General features: G+C 41.7%; 1 long non-coding RNA gene across 1 annotated transcript; it reads right to left on the bottom strand.

Annotated features, from left to right (window-relative positions):
- Positions 1-18098: 18098 nt before the first annotated feature.
- Positions 18099-19390, bottom strand: LOC102717639. Its single transcript, XR_423731.3, has 2 exons — positions 19244-19390; positions 18099-18874 (listed from the first exon to the last, which is right to left on the bottom strand). It is a non-coding gene; the product is annotated as an uncharacterized LOC102717639 (long non-coding RNA).
- Between the last annotated feature and the right edge of the window lie 1196 nt (positions 19391-20586).

The following is a 20586-nucleotide window of genomic DNA, read 5'->3' as shown; positions in this document are numbered from 1 at the left end:
CTTCTTCCTCAAGGAGCTCGTGAGAGATAATTCTTGAGAGCACATCACTTGGGGACATCCTCTTGAACCCGCTTGACTCACGAATCAATGTCACCAAGGTGGGATTTCTTGGTGCAATTGCTCAGAGCAAGCGCTTCACTACCATGTGATCCATCAAGTCTTCACTACCAAGGCTGTGAATCTTGTTTACTATGACCATCATCCAGTCATACATCTCATGCGACGTCTCATCGTCCTCCATGAAGAATCTTCCAAGCTTCTCTTCAAGGAGTTCGATTTTTGATTCTCGAACCCCTTGTGATCCTTCATGAGCCACTTGGAGAGTATCCCATATCTCTTTTGCTTCCTCAAGCTGATCAACCTTGTTGAACTCCTCCGGGCTCAATGAGTTGAGGGTCACAGCCGCCGCTTGAGCATTGTGGTGGATGAGAAGTTCTTGTGCTGGTGTAAGCTCTTCTCCTTCATCTGGTACGTCATTCACCCCTGTACACACAACCTTCTAAAGACTTGGATGCAAAGAGATCAAGTTAAGCTTCATTTTGTGCCTCCAAGCCCCATAGTAAGTACCATCAAAGAAAGGGGCACGACCGGAAGGTAAAGTGTCACACCCGGAGTTTTATCCTAAGCCTAAATTCGTAAAAGAAATTCGTAAATAATAATTGGCTTAAATAACTCAGGAAAAAATCCCTCTAAAGGAATTAATTTAATTAAATCGAAGTCCAAAAATTATTAACTAGATTTAAACTCAAATTATAGAGTATAAAATTTTGCCAAACAACTTAATTTAAAATTCGGCAAAAGTAGGGCTTTTCCTTTTTTCCTCCTTTTTCTTTCTTTTTCCCCTCCTTCTCAGTTTAGGCCGGAGTACAATTTTCCTCCCTTCTTTTTCTTTCTTTTCCTCCTCCCTTCCTCCCTCTCGGGCCGACACGCGGTCGAGCCGGCCCAGCCCCGCTGCCTCCTCTTCCTCCCCGTGCCGCACACTCCCGCCTAGGCCGCCAGCCGCTCGGCCCAACTCCCGCGCCTCCCCGCGAAGTCCGCCTTTCCTTCCTCGGCCGAACCAGCCCGCGCCGTCGCCCGTGGCCGAGCCGGACTCCACCGGCCGCCGCAACCGCCGCAGCCGGATCCTCCCCGCCCTAGCCAGCGCCACCTCCCCTATAAGGCACCCTCGTCCGTGCGCCGCCACCGCCTTTTCTCCACCCACCTGAGCCACCGCCGCGCCCAAGCCTCGCTTGCTGCCGTCGATTGATCTCGCGACCCGTCGCTGTCCTCGCGCGCCGCCAGCCGTCACCGCCCGTTCCCGCTCGACGCCAACTCGCCGCCGCCCTCAAAGCCACCGGTGAGCACCCTCATCTCTCTCCCCTCCTTTCTTTCCCCTCCCACCACCGTCGTCGGGCCACTGCGCCGTCACCGGGCGCCTAGCGCTGCCTCCCCGCTGTCGCCGCGTCTTCCCCATCGCCGCCATCGCCACGCGGTCGTCGTGCCACCGCTGCTGGCACCCGTCGCCGCCTCCCCCGCCGTGCGTGCGTCGCGTGCTCGTCGCCGTCACGTTGGTCTGCCACCGCTTCCCCTCTCAGCCGCGCCCTTGCACCGCCGATTCCTGCGTCGTCGTCGAGCCGCCGCCACCGTCCGCTAGTGCCACTGCCGCCACCGTCCCTCGGCCGCCGCCGCCGCCACTGTGCTGCCCGAGCCGACCGCCGCTAGCCGCGCTCTCCCTTCCCCTCTTTGTTTCCCTCTCACTGGCCGGCCAAGCACACTGGCCAGCCAGCCTCCCCCTCTCTCCCTCCTCCTCGGGCCCACATGTCATTCCCCCTCTCACCCCTCTCTCCCACCGACAGGTGGCCCCCACCTGTCGGTGCCGCCTCCTCTCTCCTCTGTGATGTCATTGCCCCATTTAATTGCGCAATAAATCTATTTAGGACTTTTCTGTTTAGCTAAAAAACCTAGAAAACTTCTAAAATTCATAACTAATTCGTCCGGTCTCTGTTTAAGTCCATTCAAATTTCATTAAATTCATAAAATTGTCAAAAATCCATTAAAACTGCTTTCTTTTGCTGTTCGCCCCATTATTTATTTTTGTGCTTTGTCGCTTAGATTCGGATCCCGCCAAAGCGCCAGTTTATTTTGAGATCGTCGCTAAAGTACCCCAGGGACCAGAGCAAGGCAAGTGGCTCTTATCTTTGAACATATTGAACCTATTATTGCAAATTCCCCGCTTTACTTATTCAAATATGCATTGTTTTAATTAAAGTATTTATTGTATTTATTTTACGGGTGACCTACTATTATTATGCCGTTGTTTATCCAACTTTATTCATGCTAGACCAGGGGTAACTTGATTAGAGTTAGGTCTAGGTTAATGCTTAGTCATGCTTAGATCAAATAGCTCATGGGATCACCCATTAATCATGATTAGTTCTGAATAGTTGTTAATAATGATTCGTTACCCATTGCGAGTTAATGCCAACTAAAATATTGCTTATGGTGGGATGTGGGTGCATGGTTTTGAGAGTCGCACCCATGGCAATTAAGGATCGGTTCGCAGGAAACCCTGGAAGTTAATTCCGTGCTAACCACAAGCCAGAATAGGCAACGGTGGGATTTTGAGTGTAATTATGAACTAATCAACGTACCCTGGCAAGGGTGAGCGTGATGGAGTATGGATGGGAGTCATGGTGTAACGATGGCCTATGCTGCTTCCGGATTCACCTAGGCACAAGAGGGGGCTGCCCGACTTGGTGTAAAGTAGGGGGCAAAACCTGAAGTGTGGTGCGATTGAATAGGGAGGGTTATGCGATGGGTCCTATCATAGTTCCCTTTCTGGTATGCCATGGTGGTATGTCGGCGCACGTTCAAGTGTAGTGGGACTATGTCTTGTGGGTACAGTAGTACACCTCTGATCAAAGTAAAACTAATTGAATAGCCGTGCACACGGTTAAGGGTGAGCTGCCAGCTTCACTGTAATTAGTCGAACCTTTAATGACTTGGGTAAACTGGCTTTCACTTAGGACTACAGCAACATGGCGTAACGTTGAGTAGTGGTTGGGCCTGTCGCAACGTGGTGTAACGTTGGACAGTGTTGTGGTATTTTACAACTGTTATATATTCAATCTTTTATTTATTTAATTACTTTTATTCAATTTAATCTCTGTTATTCATTTAAATGCTGCTTTATTGCAACCAACCCTAGCCTATCCTTGATGATCCTTATGCATCATTTATTACCCTATTTTCCATGCTGCTTGTTAAGTACGATGGTTTGTACTCAGCCTTGCTCAATTTCTCCCTTTAGAGTTAGAAGTTGAATCCAATAAAGGTGACTCTCAGGAGTGAGCTGATCCCCGTCAAAGCGTTGCCTGTGGACTGGAGCCGTACCCGCTGGATCTAGTCTACATTAAGTTTCCGCTACATTTTCGTTAGAATAAGTGTTACTTTTAGTTGTTTATAAGAAAGATGGTTATGTAATCAACATTGTCTTTTTGTATACCCTGGCTGGTCCTGGACAGAGATTTTAATACACAATTAAGTTCAGAAATTCATGTGAGGAATTTCTGGACGTGACATAAAGACGCATTAGTAGAGGGAGTGGGATTGTGTTTAGAGTAATCAAACTCAAAGGTAGCTCCCTTCTTGGAGTATGTGACTTTTGCGACGAATCGTCTCCTCCTCCTTCATTGATTTTTTTGGAAGTTTCGGTAGTCTTGTCTCCCATCTTGGATCACTTCAAGCTTTTATGCCTCTTCAGAAGAATAGGCTCTCATACCAATTGAAATCCCAGGGAGATAGCCTAGAGGGGGGTGAATAGCAGCGGTTAGTAGGGCCGGACCGTCTGGGATCAAGAGCTGGACCGTCCAGTTGGGGCCCTTGGGTTGAACCGAGAGCTCTGGCTACACTGTCCGGTCAGTGAAAGAGGGGACTTTTTAGTCCTCCTTTCTTGGTGGAGTTACTGCAAACATGTAGTGTATGCGTGTTAAAAATGAACTCAGCAAGAACACAGGAACAACGAAAAACCAAGGAAAGCACAAATATGAACACGAGAGATTTTTACCCGAAGTTCGGATCCTTCGATCCTACTCTCCGTTGAGGCGCCCACTGAGCGGGATCTCTCTCGATCCTTTTTCTCTCTTGCCTTCTTCACACAAGATCGACACGGGTCTCCGAATTTACTCCTAGGCACTAGCAGGTCCTTCATCGACCACCAAGGTCAAGATCAACCTCTTGCCTAGCCCTTAGATGCAATTCGCTCTACCCGGCAACCTTCTAAGAAGAAGCATAGGAATTCACTAGAAAACTTGCCTTTTTCCTTGCGGAGGTTAGGCGCCAACCTTCACAAACTTGATCTCGGGAGATCCACACAGCTTGGGGGCTCACGGGCAACGCCTATCCATCTAGGAGCTCAAACTCCAAGAGCAATAGGCCTTCATGTCTCCACATGCTCCATTTGGTCACTCAAGAGCACTTGATCACTCTCTTGAAGGCTCTAGAACACTCAATGTCACTCACTAATCCCTCTCAACAGACCTAGGCTAGATTCTCTCTTTAATCACTCTAGGAGGTGTTGGGATTAGTGGGGGAGGCTTGGAGATGGCTAGAGCCCTCCTAGGAACCCTATTGTTTGAACTGGAAGCCTCTCCAACGGCTAGAATCCCAAGGTGGAATATATAGTGTTGTCAAATGTCAGCTAGCCGTTGGATAAAGTTACATGGGCCGGACTATCTGGACCCAGGGGCCGGACCGTCCGGCCCACACTTGGCTTCTGGCTGCTGTCTAGGGCTAGACTGTTCGGTCTAGTCTCTCTGGAAATTTCCTTTCCTAGCCTCTAACACTTACTAAATCACTCACGGATGCATGTGTTGACTAGGTGACCCCTCTTAATACTACGGATTATCCTATGACTCAAAGTGAACAAGAAGAACACATTTCTAAAGCTTCAAATCCATTCGCTTTTTGTCTTACGGGTCACTTCTAGTTTAACTTGAACCTTTCGCATTAGAGCACAAGTTAAGCTTCGCTTTACTTCTCTGCAGTCACAAGTGGTGAGGGCACACATGATTTGACTAGGATTGTCATTAATCATCCAAAACCCGCTTTAGGGGCTAGATGCACTTTCAGATACAACCATAGCTCACATCATGGATAAACAAGATGACATCAAGATAATTCCTCGAAGTTTTGGAATCCAATTCGACCATCTAATGTAGCGCTGAGTTCAAATGGCCTCCAAATCTTTATACGAGCTCCGTTTTTGACCCATGAGTACTTGATGGAAAGGTTCCAGAGTCCTTTTTCCAACGGATCCAGCCTCATATCCAAATTCCATCTTGTTTGTTTGCAATCGCAGAAACAAAGTGTTGCATCACCTATATTGGGCCAATGGGCTTGTAATTTTGTCTGGGACCCCGGCCCAAGAGGGGCCCAAGTGGGGTGCGATCCAACCTAGTAGAGAATGACCCTAGAGAGCCCTAGGATGTCCTCCTACTCCTATAAATAGTTAGTTACCCCTTTAGGGTTATTTGAGTGTTGATTAGATCAAACTATAGCTTCGCTACTTTGCCGAGTTAATCCTGTGATCGATTAGATCGCCGGGTTACTTGTTACTGAACCCCAACATATCATTTATATTAAATTCCTATTTGCACTATCAGATTGCTTTTATCTTGTTTTTGCTTTTATCTCCGGCTTACTTATTCCTGCAAGAAAATAAGGTTGATTTGCATCGGCAAGATCAACAACCTAAGGAGAGGTGTGTCGATTGCTAAGGCGCAACACAACAATGTCTAGTACGGTTGTAGTCGGATCATCAACGTTTCTCCCAAATCATTGTTATCATTACTCACCGAAAGATCAGGCAACCCCCATGCACATCAAGAGATGATGTGACCATGGCTACTCAGCTCTACTTTGATCTAAACAAAACCCAATTATTCTTGGCGATGGCTAAAGCTATAAGAAGAGAGGGAGGATGAGCACAAGGGGTCTAGGGTCGTTCTCTAACCCTAGGATGCGTCCCTAATGGACCCAAGTTGGTACACGACCCATTGGCCCAAAGAAAGTGACGCAGCACCGTGGACAGACAAAGACTCAGTAGTAAAACGCGGATTTGAACAAATACCTGGAGTTTGGATTTCTCGAATCGGAGTTCGAGGTTGAGTTCCTCACCACCAATGTGATGAAAACATGGAGAACGAAGAAACTTAAAAATTGCCTCAGGGGGCGAGACAGTTGGTGATTTGGAGTTTGGAGAGAAAGAGAGAGAGAGGAGAATCTGAATAACAAGGTTTGGCCTCCTGGTCTTTATATTCATGGGCGACTGAACCGTCCGGGCACAAGGTCAGACCGTTTGGTCGCCCACTTAAAAGCAGGTCGAGAGCTTTGGCCGAACTATCCGATTGGGAGTAGACTGTCCAGTCATTCTGACTCAGGAGAATTCAAGGGCAGTGGAGCGAGACTCGAGTGAGAGATGAGTTGCAAAAGATCATATCATACAAGTAATGACAGAACAATGATCTTTATACAACTCAAGCGTTTTTAAGAAACAAGAGATAAAAGATTTTAAAAACACACTCAATATTTCTGCAAAGAGTTTTGTAAAAGCAAGGGTTTTGAAGTTTTGTAAGGGAATGTTGGAGTCTTGTTCCTGGTATTTGAGACTAATTGTATATAGAGAGTTGATCTTTTTAAATACAAAGACTCATGCCGTTCTTTCGTTTTATGAAATTGGTTTGACATATTTAGGAAGTCAAGTATGTTTTCTCATGCAATGTTGCAAGAAATCAAGAATATTTAGTTCACTCAGCTATGAAACCTCTTCTCATCTAGTGGTTTGGTGAAAATATTGGCTAGTTGGTGTTCGATTCTCACATGGGTAAGAGCAATTCTCCTTTGGTCTCATGATCCCTCAAAAAGTGGTGTCTAATATCTATATGCTTAGTTCTTGAGTGTTGTACTGGGTTATTTACTATCTTTTTGGCACTCTCATTGTCACGAAGGAGAGGAATCTTGGTCATAGTATAGCCAAAGTCTTGTAGGGTTTGTTTCATCCAAAGAAGTTGGGCGCAACAAGCACTGGTAGCTCTTTCTATCAACCTTACACCCAATATAATTCAAATCGGAATAGCCAACAAGCTCGAACTCACAACCTTTGGATCTTCAAAGCCCGGTGATTGCTCCATACACATCAACTCAAAGATTGGTCCATTCAAGTAAGCACTCTTGACGTCCATTTAATAAAACTTGAAATCATGGTTGGCCACATAAGCAAGTAATATTAAAATGGACTCAAGACGAGCAGCCGGTGAAAAGGTTTCACCAAAGTCTAATCCCTTGACTTGAGTGAACCTTGTGCCACTAACCTAGCTTTGTTGCGGGTGACTACTTCATGTTCATCTTGCTTGTTGTGGAAAACCCACTTGGTCTCGATGACGTTGTGGTTGGCTCTCTCGACTAGTGACCAAACTTTGTTTCTTATGAAAAGGTGTTCAATTCTTCTTGCATAACCATCACCCAATCCGCATCACCAAGTGCTTCTTCCAACTAGATAGGTTCCAAAGAAGACACAAAAGAATAGTTCTCACAAAAATTTGCAATTCAACATCGTGTAGTTACTCGTTTTGGATATCACTAAGAATGTTGTCGACGGGATGGCCCCTTTGCACGGTTTGATGGATCCGAGGATAGTGCACTGCGGGGGCTTGTCATACCCCAAGCTTCTATCGCAAGGCTAAATCAATAAAAGAAATTGTTAAATAATAATTGGCTTAATTAACTCAGGAAAAAGACCTCCAAAAAGAATTAACTTAATTAAATTGAAGTTCACCGGAATATTTTAAAATATCTCGGGAACAGCAAAATCATTAACTAGATTTTAATTTGAATTGTACAGTATAAAAAGTTGTTCCAAAAATTAATTTAAAAATTGACAAAGTGAGGTTCTCCTTCTTTTTCTTCTTTTACCCTTCTTTTTTTCAGATTTGGGCTGCAACCAAATGTCCTCTCTCTCTCTCTCTCTCCCTCCCCTCTCTTCGAGCCGGCCCAGCCAGCCGCGGCCTGCCTCCCCTCCTCCCGCGCATGCACCCGCCTCCTCCCCGGAATGGGCCATCGGCCTAGCTCCTCCTCGCGCCCGCGCCCGAGTACGGTCTACCTTCCCTCCTCCCACGCACCGCTGACAGGCGGGGCCCGCCTATCAGGCCACCTCCTCCCTGTCTGACCTGGCCGTGCCGGTCGACGCCTCCGCCCGCCCTCACCGCTAATCGCGCCACCGATTTCCGCTTAGTTTCTGCTTTCTTCCTATTCTCGCCCGTTTCCTAACTAGCACCTTCCCCTCCCCCTATTTAACCCCTCCCACTCACCGCCGTCGTCGGTTTCCCACCTCGCCCCGTCACGGTGTGTGCCGCACCCTCGCCGACTCACCTCCGCCTTCCTTGGTTGCCGGTGAGACCTTCCTTACTGTCCCTCCCTCTTTTTCATTTTCGGTCGCCGTCGCCGCTCCCTCCTAGCGCCCTCGCCCTCGCCTCGCCGCCGTGCTAGCCCGTGGCCGCCGCTCTCCTCTTGGCCGCGCCGTCGTGCCGTCGTCTCCCGCGTCGTCGCCAATGTCCTCGCCCCCTGTCGGACGCCGCGCCGCCGCCCGCTGGCCATGGTCGGCCATCCTTCGCGCCACCGCCCGGTCCACCGGCCAAGCACCGTCTCCATCCCCCCTCTCTTTGTTTTCTCTCTATGACCAACGGGTATCCTGCCCGTCGGTCTCTCCTCTCTCCCTCTCCCACAGGCCCTCTTATCAGCCGTCGGCCTCCCCCTCTCTCTCCTCGCAGGACCCACTTGGCAGTCCCTCATTCCCCTTCCCTCTCTCTCCTTTCGGCCGAGGCCCACCCATCAGCTTCCTGGCGCCACCACCCCTCTGTGCTGACGTCAGCGACCTCATTAATTGCACAATAAATCGTTTGAGGTTTTCTATTTAGCTTAAAAACACAGTAAACTTCTAAAATTCACAACTAATTCATCTAGTTTCCGTTTAGTCCATTCAAATCTTATTAAATCCAGAAAAATGCCAAGAATCCAATAAAAAATAGTTTCTTGTGTTGCTTCAGTAGAGTTTGTGCCCGTTTTATTTATTTTTGTGCTTTGTTGCTTAGATTCGGAGCCTGTCGAAACATCGACTTATTTTGAGATTGTCGCAGAGGTACCCCAAGGGGCAGAGCTAGGCAAGTAGCACTCATCTTGATCAAATTGCTCTTATTATTATGAAATTCTTGCTTTATTTATTCAAACATGCATTGTTTCTTTAAAGTATTTATTCTATTTATTTTTTGGGTTCAACCTATTATTATGCCGTTGTGTATCCAACTTTATTCATGTTACACCAGGGGTAATTGAAGTAGAGTTAGGCATAGGCTATGCTTAGCTCTGTTTAGAACAAGTAGCACATGGGAACATTTTTAATCATTTCTAGATTTGAATAACTGTAAATCATTATTTAATACCCGGTCAGGGTTAATGCTAACTAAAATATTGCTAATGTGGGTTGGTGTCTACATAGTTTTGAGAGTCACTCCCATGATAATTAAGGATCGGTTGGTAGGAAACCCTGAAAGTAAATTAGTGCTAACCACAAGTTCGTATGGGCAAGGTGGGATTTAAAGTATACCTTCAAACTATTTGACATACCTAGGCAAAGGTGGGTGTGATAGAGTATGGATGGGCATCGTGGTGGACAATAGCCTACGCTGCTTCCGGATTCACCTAGGCACAAGAGGGGGTTGCCCGACTTGGTGTAAAGGAGAGGACAAAAACTGAAGTGCGGTGCGATTCAATAGGGAGGGTTATGCGACGGGTCCTATCACATATTCCTTTTTGGTGTGTCATGGTGGCACGTCGTGCACGTTCATGTATGGTGGAACCGTGTCTTATGGGTACAATAGTACACCTCTGATTAGAGTAAACCTATTCGAATAGCCGTGCCCATGGTTACGGGTGAACTGCCATATTCACTGGGATTAGTCGAACCATTAATAACTTAATTAATCGGAACTTGGGTTTAGGACTACCGTAACGTGGTGTAACGTTGGGTAGTGGTTGAGCCTGTTGCAACATGGTGTAACGTTAGATAATGATGTTGGTACTTTACAAGTATTTATTTACTTATATATTTACTTATGCAAAATTTGATTCAATCTCTGTGTTTTATTAAATGCTGCTTTATGCAACTAACCCTAGCCTTTACTTGAGATCCATCGCATCATTTATTACTCCTTTTCTGTGCTGCTTATTGAGTATGTGGTTTGTACTCAGCCATCATAATTTCCCCTTCAGAGGTAGAGTTTGATTCAGATGGAGGCGACTCTTAGGATGAAAGTTGTTCGCCGTCAAGGTGTTGCCTGTGGTCTGGAGCTGTGCTACGCTGAAGCCCATCTACTTTATTTTTCCGCTGCATTTCGTTAGAATGTAAATCTATTTTCAGTTGTTTCTAACAACGATGGTTATGTAATCAATATTGTCTATTGGTGTACCCTGGCTGGTCCTGGATAGGGATTTAATACACAATTAAGTTCGGAAATTCGTGTAAGGAATTTCTGGGCGTGACAGGGCTTGAACTTGCTCGGTGTCGCTCAGTGTCTTGTTGCTCACATGTGCCCACGACATCGATCCCATCCAAGTGCTTGTCCATGCCACGATAGGCGGTTTTTTCTTGAGAAACTTGATTGGGGGAAGCATGTTCATCACCTCCTTGCTCCTCCTCAACCTCTTGAGATCTCATGTCACCGATGACCTTGTTGTTGATGTCATCATTTGATGTCCCAATTCCTACATCATTTATTTTCACTTGCTCTACTTGAGAGCCATTAGTTTTATCAAACATCACATCCCTCATGACTATGAGAAGCTCATATGCGGTCTTCTTTTAAGAGCTTATGAAAGTACAGTCGATTGAGGGAATGACAAGTTGTTTTAATGGCTTTGGCCCAAAATATGTCCGGAATCTTATAATCATCAGCATTGTCCGAGCCATTTCGATAAGAATCTAGTTCTTCTTCTCTACGTTCTCATTTTGAGGGGATCATAGAGAGTGGAGAACTCATGCTTGATTCCCTCCTTTTCTAAGAATTCCTCCACTTGAGTGTTCTTGAATTCTCAATCAATGTCACTCCTTATCTTCTTGATCTTCACATCAAATTCATTTTGAGTCCACTTTGAAAACTTCTAGAAGATCTCTTTATGTTCCACTCTTATTATGGAGAAAGAACACATAGGTGAAACGAGAAAAATCATCAACAATCACAAGACCATATTTGTTACCTCCGACGCTAAAGTAAGCAACGGGTCCAAAGAGATCCATGTACAATGGCTCCAATGGTCTTGAGGTACGTAGTCATGATATTCTTGACGGGATGAAAGGTTCTAACTTGCTTTCCCGCTTGGCATGCACTACACACATGAACTTTCTCAAATGTTAAGTTAGAAATGTCTAAGATATGTTTCCCTTTAGAAGATTTGACAAGTTCCTTATTCCTGAGTGGCCAAGTCTTCGATGCCAAAGCCAACCCAAGGATGATTGGACAATTAGACAAGATTACGGATTCACTTTTATCATTATTAAAGTTAACAAGATAGAGATCTCCCTTCAATCTTCCTATAAACACCTCAAAATTGTCATATCTTCTAAAGACGATAAAATCAATACAAGTGAAAAGGCAGTTATAACCAAGTTTGCACAATCAAGAAACCAATAGAAAGTTATAGCTCAAGGACTTGATAAGTAGAACGTTCAAGATAGATTGATCTTTGGTTACAAAAATTTTACGTAGGCCCATTGCCTTTCCTTTGCCATCGTCACCAAGGATGATGTTGTCATGACCTCCATCGTTCTCGTCAAGTGATGTTGCCATACTCCTTTCTCCGGTCATCTGATTTGTACATCCACTACCGATCACCTAACTTGATCCACCGGAGGAGTATGCCTACAAGAACAAATCAAGTTTGCAATTTAGGTACCCAAACTTGTTTAAGTTTGGGTTCCCTCACATTAGCCACAATTGATTTAAGCATTTGTACACATGGCATCCACTCATCATAATGAGATCCCACAAAGTATGCAACCACTTGTCCTTGATTGTTCTTTCTGATCTCATATGAGTCATAGTAGAGCTTTGTCTTAGCAAATCCATCATTAATTGGTGGTTGCTTGGACATCTTCTTCAACCTTTTCTGGGGTGGCCGGACTGTTCGGGCCTTATGGTCGGACCGTCTGGCTAGCCCTCTCGGGTGACCCGAGAAGTCCAGCCAGACCGTCTGGCTCGGGTGTCCGAACTGTCCAGTTCCTGGAGTGGCTGAGGGCTTCATGGTATGGATTGACTCTCCTTCCTTCATAAATGTAAGATAACATTTTTCTTTCACTAGAACCCTCTTGAGTGTGTCATTTGTGTCGGGAGAATACCCAAGGCCATATCTATCTTTGTTGTTATACGAGGTGATGCTCTTGAGTAAAGTATCCTTTGATTGGTAAGTTCTCATGCAACCAAACTTGACCAAGGTTCCCAACCTCTCATTTTACTTCCTTAGATCTTCTCGACTATCCATATGGGTTTTAATGTGGAACCCATTTTGATGGGCTAAATCAAGATACAATAAGGCATCTTCATTTGTGATTTCTGTATCCATTAGGAATGTAATAGTAGCTTGTCCAGAGCCAACTATCACAATATCACGTCCAACTATGGTCAAAACTTTGTGTTTTCTCTTTTGAGAGTTTGAAAGTATTTGAGCTTAGCTTATGGTACCGCCATCCACGACATAATGCCCCTCCAATTAGAGTGATATTGATTGGAGTGATATCTTTAGACATCTATATTAAAAGCAAGATAATTACTGTGGTGAAGATGGTGAGCATGTTAGTGAGGCAGGCATCTTATACCTTGCAAGAGCAAAGTGCTCTTTGAAAATCTTGAAAGAAATGAAATATTCTCCTACTCTTATATTCTCCCTTGGTTGCTCTTGGAGAAACTACGTGCATGGTAACATGTTCAAAAGTAAAGTGTGAGAGAGATTAAGCGAAGAGGAAGTAAAGAAAGAGAGAATAGAGATGAACTAATGTATTTCATTTTGTCCTTTGTATCAAAGTGCTCTTGAAAAGTCTTGAAAGACTGAAATGTTCTCCTTTTCTATTTTCCCTTAGTTGCTCTTGGACAAAGAGCATGCATGATAATGTGTTAAAAAGTAAAGTGCGAGAGAGATTGAGTGAAGAGAAAGTAAAGAAGAGAGAATAGAGGGATGAACTCATGTATTTCATTGTCCTTCGTATAATTATGGTTACAACTATTTATAAAGGGGAAAGGAGTGTGAACCTATTTTATTATTATTGAAAAGGCGTCTCTTCATAATAAGCTTAATTAGCATGTAATAATTGATCATCTGTATATTTTAGTTCTTAGTAGGTAGAAACAGCAATGGAGCAAGGAAATTAGCTATGAATGAGATGGTGAAAATCCTTTTCCCGATAAGCATTATATGTGTTGAATTCAAGCAAGCTGGATTGTGAGGCTTGCCCCTGTTGAACTGCCATAGGAACAATTTAAACCCCCCTAGATCTGGATTGAGATACTCTACCATTATGTCATTATCATTACGGTCACTAATGAATGAGCCTATTATTTATAGGACCCATATGTCACTATAATTACACTATCATAATGATTAAAGATCCAGATCCTACAGATTTAATAATAAAAAATTATTCATAGGAATGGCTTGATATTTAACTAATGTAAAGTTCAATGAATGAAACATGATATATATACAAAGCATAGGTTATAAGAAAATAGATACACACAAGAACACAAAAATATATTAAAAGAAAAAGAAAAATCTAAAACCTATAGGATAAATTAAGAACTCTAAATAAACTAGACACAAACCTATTACTGCCCGTTTTAAAATAGATAGCACAAAGTAATAATATTACTGTATGTTAAAAAATATACTACCTCCATTTCATTTCATAATTGTAAGTCTTTCTTAGTCTTATCTAAATTCATTTTGGATAAATGTATACAATTTAATTTATTTATGTGTCTAGATGCTAATAAATCATGTGTGATACTAATAAATCTAGATAATGATTAAAAGGCTTACATTATAAAACGAAGGGAGTACTAAAATTTAAACTTCATCTATTAATAGCAAAAAGTTAAAAGGAACAACTATATAATAATAATATTACTAGATGTGTCATTATTAATAATACACAGCTTCCTATTTATAATAATATTTTAGTTCAGTTTTGAACGGAGAGTAACGTAGATGTTGCAACAAATTTTCTCGATCAAAACAAAAATTCTCTAACGCGATCATAAACGGGAATCTTGATGGAGTCGAACCATCACTCCCTGCAAGCAGCAACGCTCGCTGGGATGCTCTTTCCAATTCAGAGCTATAAGATCCACGACGTTCATAAATTCATCCAGTAAATGGCATACCGAAGTACCGTCTTGACACCTTTGCCGAATGACAATAAATGGCAACGGCACAGCCCGCAGGCGATTGTTTGCGCTTTTATAAGTCACAAACTAACTATCTACTACCTCCGTCCTATAATAACTTTAATTTTTATTTTTTCGTAAATGTTTATAAAAAACTTAAAAAAATTAGTGACCATAAAATACTATTCATATTTTATAATATTTTATAATCTAGTAAAAATAAAAATACTAAATATTAATTGTAGAAGTTTCAAATATGACGAAAAGTCAAAATATTATATAAAAAATAAAAAATAATCTCATTTCGAGACAAGACAAAAATAGTACAAATAAAGAATTTATAAATGAAAAATTTACAAATAAAAAACTGATAATTCTAATATTTGACTTTTTACTTGCAACGTTTAATTATTTTTCTTATTTAAAAAATTATGAAAATATAACTTATTTTACTTAGGTCTTGCTTCACTAAGAACTTTAAGCATATAACTTGTCACTTTTTTACATTTACACTTTTTATATTTATACTAAATTTTTGAATGAATAGTCAAACGTTATAAAAAAAAGTTAAACATATATTACGAAATCTTACATTACGGAACGACGGAGGAAATACATTACAAAACGGAGGGAATGTAAACGGAGGTAGTATCTAACAACCAAGTTAAAAAATAAAGCAATAAAGCATAATGACAACCTATATTCAACTCCAAATTTAAATTTATGATTAAAATTTATATTTAAGCTAGTAAGCATCAACAGGAACAGGAACGAAAATAAGTGTATATTTTGTACAAATCGTCCGCACGACAAAAGAAATGTGAATCATCACTGCAAAATGTACTGTGCTCTCCATAATTGGAGAAACAAATTTGTATTTCCTACTCACTACAATTGGAGAAGAAACAAAATTATATTTCCTGTCCTCTCCATAATTGGATAAACAAATTTATGTTTCATTTGTTTTCCTATGTGAGTAAAAAAAACTATATCTCTTTGCTGCTCCTCACCACCTCACACAAGCAGTCATTAATTCGCCAAAAAAAGAAAACGGTAATAAAAAATTAAGTGCTTTATTAAAAACCATTTTTGACCTGTGCAACCTGTGCAGCATATCAGTTGTATTGATTTGATGCATTCATAGGTGCATCGCATTAAAAAAAAGGAGAAACGTCCTTAGTAGCTATTTCTATTTTTTTACGGTTAAAGCAGAACATAAATATTGAAAATTCTGTTCGCCTAAATTTAACTTATTTTCATGGAGAAAATCATGGATGATTATTGGCTTTTTACCAAACAGAATATTTGTAAAAAAAGTAATATGTAAATAGAACTTTTATATAAGTATTCTCGCTGATCTAAAAGATAAGGCTAAAAAATAAACTTAGGTAAAAAAAACTCCAAAATCAACTCTAAAATTTAAAGTTAAAATTTTAAATTTTAGTTTATAAGCATAAGTTGGAGAGAAAATATGGGGTGACAAACACGAAGATGGGTTACAGACACGTAACTTTAGAAAAATAAAATTAGGTAAAAAGAACTCCAAAATCAACTCTAAAATTTAAAGTTAAAATTTTAAATTTTAGTTTATAAGCATAAGTTGAAGAGAAAATATGGGGTGACAAACACGAAGATGGGTTACAGACACACGTAACTTTAATCAGACAACTTTCAAGATTTCATTCAGTCGACAAATATTTTGAAGATACAAGTATACAGATATACAAAATATTTTGACGTTTTACTTCACGCAAAATGGAATGATCCAGTGGAGTGAAGGTGAAACGCCAGAAACTTATCGTTCAGAAAGGCCCAAAACGTTGTTAAAAAGGTTGAAAAAAATAGTTTAAACAGCCGCTGTCCTCTCCTCATTAAGAAAAAGAACACGACACAAACAGCCAAGAACAGATGGCGTGAACAAAATAATTCAGGAATGAAAAATCAAGTCAAATAGGGTACAAGATCAATGCATAACTCCTGACTAGCAAAACGGTTAGGGAAAAAAGTTACAAACAACTAAGGAAAAAGTTACAAACTAGGAATGTCATCAACTTAGAATGGGATGAGAACAATGCAGAACTCCTAACTAGAACAGTTACCGCAATTGAAATATAAATATAAAGCAATACCGCAATTGAAATATAAAGCAAAACGAAAGCTCCTAATGAATAGTATAAAAGAGCAATGAACTAAACGACCAAGCCACATTTAATGAATAGTATAAAAGAGCAATGAACTAAACGACCAAGCCACATTAAGAAGGGATTCCCAGGATGATCTTATGAAGGGATAATTTCCAAATTCCAAGCCTCTACAAATTGCGTAGTGACCCAGAATAATAATGCATGGTAAAGAACTACATGCTTGAATAATCATACATCACCGGGCGTGTAGGCATATGCATTAAACATGCATTATCATCAGTTCAGCAGCATCTTGAGATCTGGTGCAACTCTCCCTCGGAGATGGCGAGCAAATATCAGCAGATATCACTAGTATGGCTAAAATCTTGCCACTTCGGCTAAAATCATGCCACTTCAATTAGCAACCGAGCTCAAATGGATCACATTTCAGAATCTCCCAAGGCAGAACTGGTAACGTAATTTTCCAGCCTCAACATCATAAAAAGCCAGAGGGAGAGCTTTTAAGAAAACAACCAAAACCCAAATTCACCAAAACCCAGATTCACCTTGTAGGCCCGATTCGTGTATAGTTCATGGATAGTAGCTTCAAGTATGAAAATACTCCACGCAGCTGGCTAAAAGACGAACTGACACAGCACACTCAAGTATCTTCCATCACGACACCAGGTTTGAAAGCCTCATTGGTGCAGGCGTCATGAATATAGCTTCAGATACGGAGATATGGAAATACTCCACGCAGCTGGCCAAAAGACGAACTAACAGAGCATACTAAAATAGTAACAGCTGTGGACATGCATGTACAACAAGCATCTGTCCAACAACTCTGTTCTCTTTTGTACAACAAAAGTTATATAACGGCAACATGAATGAAGCATCCCTTGACATATGGACACCATAAATATTTGTGACAAAATGTAACAGACATTTAGCAGTAATCAATTGACAGGTAATTAGTAGACAGCACAGCATGATTGGAATCCCTCCTGATTTTAGCTTTTATCACACAACGCAAAGAGATAAAAACAATTAAGCATGTACAAATCTAAAGCCTGATTGGGTTGACTGGGACAATAGCTGTATGTATCGCCCAAATCACGCACGGTGGGGCAGCAAAGTGGCAGGTTGGTTACTTAGGCCAGTTTCAATATTGAATTATATTCTTAGTTCAGGTCAAGTTTTTAAGCAAGCTTTTGAGAAAAAGCAGAATGTATTAAATTTGGAGTTATGTTAAATTTTATATGTAGTTCTGAGCTAGTTGTGATCGTTTGGCTTTTTCAAATGAAGACAAACAACATATTTACAAACAAAGAATAATTTGCGAACAAAAGTTTTATATACATGTTCTTAACGATCTTAAAAGTAAGGAGTGGAAAATAAATTATAATAAAAAATCCAAAATCAACTCCGAATTTAACGTTGAAAATTCAAATTTGACTTGTGATATGATGAGGGTGCGAAATTGCTAGCTGCTGGTATGTCTCGAGGCAAATTAATGAAAAACTGAAATTTAGCAATTAATGATGAAGACTGAAATTTAGCCACATGAACTAAAAGGCAGTAACTATATGTACCTTCGATACGTAGTTATCCACGATTATGTACCTTTCATGTTCTTCGGTGTGTGGTTATCTGTGTGCCATCGTTGGTATGAATCATGAAAGCGCATAGTCACGCACCACATGAACACCAGGATAGAACAGAGAACACAGCGGAGACAGGGACACCAGGTCGAGGTGGAGAACCCGGGGCAAAAGGATGATCATATCATATGGTTCCCCGTGCGATCTCCACCCCGACAACACAATAAAATTATATGTTTATTGTCATGCGGCCTGCCAAGCGAGCGCACCCAACATGGCAAAGGCCCTCCTACCCTAGATCTATATACAACAGAATAGATGATACAACATGCACATACATGTGCATCAGCATCAGCTTACCGAGGTATTTACCTTTCTCTTCTGGTCGGAAGATATGGACATACATCATCTAAATTAGCACATCAAACCTCAAATCATTAAGCAAGAAACATCATCATCATCAGAATTCCTAGATGATGGCATACTCATAGTGCTGCCAGCCAGAGAGATCTTGGTTCCGTGCAATATCACAAAGATCATGGCTGTGCGCAATATTAACCAACGCTGTGCGCAATATTAACCAAGAAGTTGTTGGTACATGGTCACAGATCCACTCCAATCACTGACGGCATAGAGGCGAGATGCAAAGTGGACACCGTGAAAAAAGAAGATCTCATCACCTAACCTGTAGGAACAATAGAAAAAAATTAGGACGACCTAGTAGTTTAAAATTTGCCAGGAGTAGATCCAGAAATCTACCACCAATTTAACAGGGATTAAGTTAGATCTATGAACAAATCTATATCTGGTTTGGCCTATCAAGACGCCCTAAGTAAACGCATCAGGAGACACTAATCCGCGGGAAATTAACCGATAAGCAAGGATCTAGGTGCGTCTCTAGATAAAACCAGATCCAGATCGATCTACCTTTACGAACAGACGAAAAGTTAACCTCAAAATCTACTCCTCCGAGCCAAAGACAAAACAAAAATCCTAATACGGAGCAATTATAACCATGAATCGTAATAAAAAAGAACAGAGCGGAAGAACGAACCCGACGGAATCCAAGGCGAGAGGGGAATTCCGCGACGTGGGAGGGAGAGAGGAGAAGGGGGGAAGACGATATATATGCAGGGCTGGTTAGCGGTGGAAAAGAAACCAAAGTCGGTTCGGGCCTTCGGGGGCATCGAGATGGACGGCTGCGATGACGTTTTTGGAGTCGGTCACGAGGTCTCACGGATGGATATGGACCGCCAGCCACCAGGAGCGCGCTTGTTGCGGGCCGCGTATTGGATTGGATGACGCTTTCGCGATGGTTCGGTTCTCGCGTGCCTTTGACTTTTGATGCTCGTTTACGTCATCCCTTGTGTCACAAGCTGGACGGATCGCCTGTGCTTGTCCCGCCGTGTGGCCGGATTTGCGCTTTGCGATCCTGTACGGCAAGGCGAAGTTAGCCCATGGCGCCACGGACAGCGGTATGGGTGGGAGGGGATTTCATCGGTTATGCTCATCATAATCTGTTTTAGAAGAAAAGTTAGTGTTTGGTTATTCATATAATACATGTATCGTATCCGTTCGTGCAACTAGCATGGAGGATTAACTATTAGTTATCCTTTCAGGAGGGGTATTTTCAAATGCCACTTTGTTCGTTAACTTTAACTATTTGCCACTGACTCCATAGGTTTTGTTGATTCAGTGTTACTTTTGTCTAATTTTGTAGGATTATAGCTATATAGAATCTCTTACCTTGATAATAATTATTTTTTAATTGTTAATTTGAATTTAAAAGTATAATAATTATCAAGATAAGAGATTCTATATAGCTATAATTCTACCAAACTAGGCAAAAGTGACACTGAATCAACAAAACCTGTGAAGTCAGTGGCAAATAGTTAAAGTTAACCAACAAAGTGCATTTGCGAATACCCTTCCAAAAGGATGGCAAATCATCTAAAGTCCCATCCAGGATAGACCCATATAGACAACCAAACATATCAACTTGGATCACTTCAGCCAGACTGAGAACAACCTGGATGTAAGCTACAGACCAGGCAAGGAACATACATGCAACCAAACAGACCCATAAAATCAACCTTGGCTGCGTTCACAAGTCAAACTAATAAAACTTTTACTTAGTTTTCCGCGGGCACGTTTTTCAAACCGCTAAACAGAATATTTTTATAAAAATATATATGAAAGTTATTTAAAAAATCAGATTAATTCATAAAAGTTAATACACAATTAATCATGTATTAATTATTTTTTTCGTTTCACGTGATTTGATTTGACTGGTGGTAGTTGCTAACTTCAAACGCAACCCTCATCTATATCTGTAATTAAATAGTGGTGGTCATCCATAACGATAAATCTACCACCGGCCCTATCATCAATCATCTT

This window comes from Oryza brachyantha, chromosome 8 (genome assembly GCF_000231095.2).
Source record: "Oryza brachyantha chromosome 8, ObraRS2, whole genome shotgun sequence".
NCBI lineage: Eukaryota > Viridiplantae > Streptophyta > Magnoliopsida > Poales > Poaceae > Oryza > Oryza brachyantha.
This window is presented reverse-complemented; position numbering and strand designations above follow the sequence as displayed.